The sequence below is a fragment of the Drosophila miranda genome, assembly GCF_003369915.1.
Source record: "Drosophila miranda strain MSH22 chromosome Y unlocalized genomic scaffold, D.miranda_PacBio2.1 Contig_Y2_pilon, whole genome shotgun sequence".
NCBI lineage: Eukaryota > Metazoa > Arthropoda > Insecta > Diptera > Drosophilidae > Drosophila > Drosophila miranda.
The window spans coordinates 10,036,535-10,043,991 of NW_022881614.1; the positions used below are offsets into that span (position 1 = coordinate 10,036,535).

General features: G+C 51.8%; 1 pseudogene; it reads right to left on the reverse strand.

Moving 5' to 3' along the window:
- Window positions 1–1,020: 1,020 nt before the first annotated feature.
- LOC117192618 lies at window positions 1,021–4,995 on the reverse strand (annotated as a pseudogene).
- Window positions 4,996–7,457: the final 2,462 nt, after the last annotated feature.

Below are 7,457 nucleotides of genomic sequence, written 5' to 3' on the forward strand. Positions count from 1 at the left end.
GTCCATAATTGGCAAAACCAAACTCTGCGTAGGATATAACGGAATAAATAAAGAGATCTCGTTTTACGTATGCCCGCACCTAGAGCAAGCCATGTACCTGGGTGTTTGTAGGAGGGCGGATCCCCGGAGCGGCTTTCCAGCGACGAGTGGGAAAATATCCAAAAGAAGAAGTCAGAGTTGTTCCAATAAATATGTTCCTTGTATTTCTGTATATATGTAGGTTGTAGGTGCGCGTATGTGCACGACGACAGCTTGTAGCGGGGTGGGAAACGTAACTAAACTAGGCCTTACGATCTATGCTCCCTGATGGCTTGAGCGCCGGGTGGATCGAAAAGTCTCTCGAGACCGGAGCGCACGAAGTTGGCACAGTGCGCGGCGATCATCTGCTGCTGGCCTGAACATCCTCCCCCTCGCTTCACGAGGCTAAGCGGGCTGGACAGCGAGGCGCGGATATGTGGAGTAGCGTGTGGTGGTTCTTGCCACACACCCTGCACAGCCCGCCACTGAGGCAGTCCTTCCCGGAGTGCTGGTGCGCCAGGCAGTTGGCGCAGTATTTGTTTCTCAGGACGGCTCGGAGCCTCTTCTCAGGGCTCAGGCGCAGAAACACATGGCAGGTCCGTAGCTGGTGTATTCCTGAGCAGACTCGGCAACGGTAGGTGCCTCTACCCCGTGGACGCCGGCTCTCCCCGGTGCGGTTGGCGCGTGAGCGTGGGGCCATGTCTGGATACGATGAACTAGGAGGAAGGAAAGTGGTCGAAGAAGTATTAGTAATGAAACTTGGAGCTTTGGAAGGTACATTCGCGTTATTGTTGGACGGACCTAGGGCGTTCTACCACTTAGTGCGCTTGTGGAGCTTTTTGAGGTATTCCTCTTTCCACCGCTGGCAAAACTGTTGGGTGAGCGCCTTTAAATGCTGCCATCGATTGATTATTGATTTAAGGTCACCCTTTATTTCGGGTTCGGCCGTGGACATCAAGGGTCCCCCGGTAAGGAAGTGCCCGGGAGTAAGGGCCAGCAACTCAGTTGGATCTTCGGACATCGGGGAGAGCGGCCTGGAATTAAGGCATGTTTCGATCTTTGCGAGAAGCGTGGAAAGCTCTTCGAAAGTGTACTTCCGAGTGGACGTGGCTTTGTAAAAGAGAGTTTTGAAACTCTTCACCCCGGCTTCCCACAGACCTCCCATGTGTGGAGCTCCTGGTGGGATAAAACGCCACGAAACCCGGTGATGGCTGTACGCATCAGTTATCGAGCCCTTGAATGCTTCTAGGAAGTCACGGGAAAGCACCTTGGCGGCACCAACGAAAGTTTTGCCATTGTCGGAGTGAATGCGCTGCGGACACCCTCGTCGTGCGACGAAACGAGCGAAGGCTGCAAGAAATTTCTCGGTCGTGAGATCCGACGTGGGCTCCAAATGGATCGCCTTCGTGGAAAAACACACGAACACACACACATACCCCTTGGTTATCAGGCACGCTCTGCCTGTGTAATTCCGTACTTCGAAGGGACCCGCGTAGTCAATTCCGGTGTGCGTGAACGGTCTGGAAAAGGACGTTCGTTCCGTAGGAAGATCACCCATCATTTGGGCTTGAAACTTCTGTCTGTGGATGACGCATACCTTGCAGGAGTTTACCACCCCCTTCATGAGTTTCTGAACCTTGGGAATCCAGAACTTGGATCGGATAAGTCGCACCATTAGTTGGTTCCCGCCATGAAGAGTTATCCGGTGGCTGAATTGCGCGAGAAGGCGGGATAGCCGGCAGCGGTACGGCAGAATAATGGGATGCCGTTCGTCGTAATTCAGAAAGGTAGAAGTTGCGATACGGCCACATGCTCTTATGAGCCCATGTTGGTCTAGGAACGGGTTCAAATTCAGGATAGAACTTGACCTTGGCACTGGCCGCTTCTCGCTTAGGCAGTGATGCTCTTGGGAGTATTCCCTGCGCTGAGTCTCTAGGATAAGAGTGCGCTCAGCTTCGGTAATGTCTTCGCTTGCAAGGTGGTCCTCTTGTCCGGTGACCAGCTTCCGGCAGCGTTTTGGGAAGCGAAGGACATAAGCACGGACTCGCAGGGCTCTCTCCAGATTGGAGAACCGATCGAGGAAGTCTTCGGATGGGCTCGGTGCAAAATGAACCTTCAGAGCACGTTGCTCGAGGGTTATCACGGGATCGTCCCCGCCTTGGGCTGGCCATTGATGCCGGGGCCCTTGCAACCACGCTGGTCCGTGCCACCAGAGTTGGTTCTCGACGAGCTCCTGTAAGGATACGCCCCTGCTGGCGAGGTCGGCGGGATTTTGTGCGGACGGAACGTGACCCCAATTCTCGACCCCGGTGGCATGCGAAATTCTGGTCACTCGGTTGGCCACGAAGTTAGTCCAGTGGCAAGCAGGCTTTTTCAGCCAGGACAGGACTATAGCGGAATCTGTCCAGAAGTAACAGGTTGTAGGTGCGCTTGGCATATTTGGCAGGATAGCCGTCGCCATTTCGGACAGCAGCACGGCGCCGCACAGCTCTAACCGGGGGAGCGATACAGTCTTAACGGGTGCGACTCGTGTTTTCGCGGTGAGCAACTGCACCTTGACCAGGTGGTCAGTCTCGATGCGTACGTAGATCGCCGCACCGTACGCCTTTTCGGACGCATCGCAAAATCCGTGATGCTCGACCCTTACAGATGGTTCGGAGCCAATCCACCTTGGAATGCGGATCTGGTCGAGAGCGGAGTAGCTCCGCAGAAAACTCTGCCAGCGCTGACGCATCTCGGTCGGAAGATCTTCGTCCCATCTCACTTCTTGCAACCAGATCTCTTGCATGAAGATCTTTGACCGGACAATGAAAGGAGCCAACCAGACCGCAGGGTCGAAGAACCTTGCTATCTGGGAAAGCACCGCTCGCTTGGTATAGGATGCCGTAGATGCCAGTTCTGGCGGAACGAAGAAGAAATCGTCTGTTGTCGCCTTCCAGCGAATTCCGTGAGTCTTGGCTTCCGGAATGGTAGTCAGGATGTCCTTGTGGTTGGACGTCCATTTTCTCAGTGGAAACCCGGCAGAACTCAGGGCTGCCTGTAACTCGCGGATAGCTAGTTGAGCCTCAGTGGGAGAGTCTGCTCCCGCTAGGACGTCGTCGACATACATACAGGACCGAATGATGTGACTGGCTCTCGGGAATCGGGACTGGACATCGTCTGCAAGCCGTTGCAACGCCCGGATGGCGAGAAAGGGAGCACAATTGACTCCAAAGGTGACAGTTTGCAACTCATAGTCGCGTATCTCGCCCTCCTTGTTGCGAAACAATATTCGCTGGAAGGGGGTGTGCTTCGGATCTACCCAAGTCTCTAGTAGCGCCACTTCAGGATCTGAAGGGTTAAGTCGGACTGGAGAACAGGGCCGGGGTGCAGAAGGTCAAGCTGATACCGTTAGCCGACGGGCTGGATGCGTTAAATACAACGCGGACTTTCGTGGTGGTGCTATCAGGCTTGAAGACAGCGTGGTGCGGCAGGTAGTAGGTTGAGGACCCATGAGTCGGAAGAACTTCTGTCATGTGTCCAAGCTCTAGGTATTCTTGGATCACGGTGTCGTACTGCTCTTTCTATTTTAGTAGGAATGTCCTACACCTCCCAAAACTTTGTGAGGAGTTTGTCTAACGGAGTCTCTAGCTCGGTGGAAATTTGCGTGGAGAAGGATGCGACCCTGCCTTGTACCGTGTTTGGCACTGGGCCTGTAAGAACCCATCCGAAAATGGTCTCCTGTCCGAGGAGAGATCCACAGATGTTCGTCTGTGAGCCGCTCAAGAGGATGGATGGAAGGATGTCGGCACCAATCAGGACATCTATTTGTGAGCTTGCGTAAAATGTCGGGTCTGCTCATGGCAGGTTTGACAAGTCTCGCAACGAGTGTTGCGGGATCGGATGGGAGGGAAGGCTGCCTGATAATTCCGGCAGGACATAGGCTGTGGCGTCCAAGTGTAAGCCCGGCTTAGTCGGGGGGCGGATGGAAAAATGGCAGAGCTTCTTGGACTGAGCGGATATGGTCTGATTGAGGCCCGAGACCTGTGCCTGGGCGAGTCGGAATGGCAACTTAATGATCTGGAAGAGACGTTCCGTAATGAACGTCGCCTCGCGCGAAAGTTTGTCCCCAAGTGGCAAATATTAATAATAGCCGTGCCCAGGAGTACCGCGCTCTTGCCGGAGGCGAAATAGTTCTGAACGCTAGGCTGAGCTTCGGCAGGAGTCGGAAGTGGTACGGAGTTGGGCACGGATTGGCTGGAAACTGGAGTGCCACGGTGCAGCAGCGTATGATGCCGGTCTCCACACGTGTTGCAGTTGTGGGCGCTTTGGCATTCACGAATCTGGTGACCTCTTGCGAAACAGTTTAAGCAAAGCATTTTTTGCTTAATATAGCTGGAGCGAGCATCAGGTCTCATCTGAAGGAATTGAGGGCATACCCGGATCGGATGGTTCTCTTTGGAGCAAAGCTCACACGTTCTCCGCTTCGGATCCACAGTTGTTCCGGACGAGTGAACCCGCCTTGCAACAGGGCTCCCTTGGGAACGGAATGGGTTGGGATTGCCCTTTGAACTCTCTGACATGGGTAGACTCGCCCTGGAGTGGGCCTGAGTCTCCATGCCTGGATGGCCATCCTCGGTCACCTCGAGAGACAGGTACGTGTCCATAGCGTGCAAGGTGAGAATTTCGGACTTGTGTGTCACGGACTGCTCCCAAAGCTCCAAAGTCGCTTTTGGCAACTTCGCTGATATGAGGTACACTAACACTCCGTCAGTGAAAATGCTCGGTGCGGATTTGGGGCAGACTGAAAAGGATCTTCAGCTGGGCTTTGAGTATCAGCCTCTTGTTTTGGAAACGCTCACGGAGGGCGCTCCATGCGGACGCGAACCCTTCGTTCGTGAGTGGAGCCTGTGCCACTATGTCGTGGGCCTCACCGCTTGTTTTTTTGTTGAGGTGGAACAGTTTTTCCACTGGAGCCAACCTCGGGTTCTCTATATATATGGCGGTGAACAGGTCTCGGAACGTGGGCCACTGCTGGTAGTCCCCACTGAAAACTTCAGTGTCACATGGAGGAAGACGGCAACCGCCGGAAGTCGGCACTTGAATGGCCAGTTGAGGCGTGTGAGGGACAGTCGGGGGTTCGAGCTGATCGTTCAGTTCGGCAAGGCATTGCGCGTAGACCGCGTAGCAGTCATCGTACATCCCCTGGACGTCAGCTGCCCCCTCTGGATCTACTTCCGTTATCGCCTCCACACAGGCCTCGAACTCCGCGTCCACCTTCGCCCACAGGCTTCGGAGTTGATCTCGATGGACTTGGGAGAGCGAGCGGGTTGGTGTGCTAGCATCTGAAGCGCTGAGCTTCTGGTCGAAGCGTGTTAGTCTGCTTGCAGCCAAGGCAAACTTAGACCGTGCGGAACTGGCGACCGATTGGGCCATAGTGCTCGGAACCGTGCGAGGGACGACCGAGGGGAGCAACAAGGCCTCAAAGGCATGTGGTGTGTGAGCCCTGGACGTGGTCGGACCTCGCTCAGCTAGGGCCGGACGGGAAGCTGTGGGCGTAGTGATTGAGCCGTTGGAGCTGGGTGGATGGGTCAAACTCAGCGAACTCACCCGCTTAAACTTCTTGCGAGATTTCTTCTCACCAGTGGGCATGGTTGGCTGATGGATTTGCGATAACGCGTATCAGAGTCGCAAAGCAGGTGAGCGGAAATGGAGAAGTGGAAGTTGTGAACGACGAACCGTGGTTATGTGGCCTTGGCGGGATTTATCGCGAGTATTTATATAGTAGAAGTCGGGCACCGTGGCCGGAATATATAAATATAAAATACTACGATCAAATAAAAAACGAGCGGGAACGTTGTGAGTTGCTGCGGACACCGCAACTCTACATTTATACCCGATACTTAGTCAGTATGGCTCTCCTCCGGCAGACGCCGCTAATATTAAACGACACGACAAAGAGTGCGTGCGAGAGAGACAGAAAATCAGTCTGAGCGTGACGTCGGTGGCTGCGTAGCCCCTGCAAATTGATTTGTTCCTATTGGCTATAAAAATGATCTGATCTGATCCAGATTCAGCAATCTCATAGATATAGTCATTATCTATGATTCTGCGTTTTTAGTTTTGTCGAATGTGCAATATTGTGGGTGCAACAGATTTTCGTTCTTTGTTGGGGCGGAAGGGGGTGGGGCGAAATTTGGACACGAAACGGTCAAGGTCCGATATCACAGGAGTGTGGATACCAAATTTGGTTGCTCTGGCTCTTATAGGTTCTGAGATCCTTGAACTCATATTAGAGAGAGACAGAGCGAGAAAGAATGAAATTGTTTTCTTGATTCTGGCTATAATAATTATACGATCTGGTTGAGATTTTACACTCTAGAACACATAGTCATCCACTACGATTCTGCGTTTTTGGTTTTATCGTATCTTTAAAAATGTGGATGCCACAGATTTTCGTCTTTTGTGGGGGCGGAAGTGGGCGGGGCGAAGTTTTGAAATATTTTTGTAGCAGTGACATATCACAGAAGTCTGGATCCAAAACATCGTTGCTATAGCTCTTATAGTCTTTGAGCACTAGGCGCTGAAGGGGACGGACGGACGGACGGACAGACGGACAGACAGACAGGGCTCAATCGACTCGGCTATTGATGCTGATCAAGAATATATATACTTTATGGGGTCGGAAACGATTCCTTCTGGACGTTACACACATCCACTTTTACCACAAATCTAATATACCACAATACTCATTTTGAGTATCGGGTATAATATGCGTACGTATGTATGTATATGTAAGATAAATATATATGTGGTGCCGTATGTATGGATCGTGTCTTATTTTTGTTGGCAATATAATTAGTTAAATACGGAGTCGCAGTTTTTTTTGTTTTTTTGTTTTTTTTTTTTTTTTTTATTAAGCGTTGAATCCGTACTTTGCATATAACGTATCTTAACATCACTGGTAAATAATATTGGGGTAGCCAAACCTAATGCTAAATGCGAGAGGACTTACAAAAAATATAATATTATAATATTGGGAGGGAAACTTAGAGTTGGCCAATAGTTTTGGCAAAACCCAATCTCTTCAACCGCCTCAAAGGCCTGGCAGGTAGTAATCGTCTGGCGAGCATACTATGGTGTCTAACTAGCCTGTCACTGTATCTGCTGGTGTGCCTTCCAATCTGCTCCTCTACTGTATGCAGATTCAAATCCCGATGTAGGGTGGAGCCGCGCACGTACCAAGGGCAGTTCGTTATTTGCCTAATGGCGCGATTCTGCAAGACCTGTATCCGTTTATAGTTCGATTTGGCAGCTATACCCCAAATCTGCACACCGTAAAGCCAGATCGGGGCTACACAGTGTACATAAACTGCTCTTTTGGCTCTCAGTGACATGGTGCTTCTTCTGTTAATCAGCCACCGCAATTGCTGCATTCTTTGCCCACATTTACGAGCCGT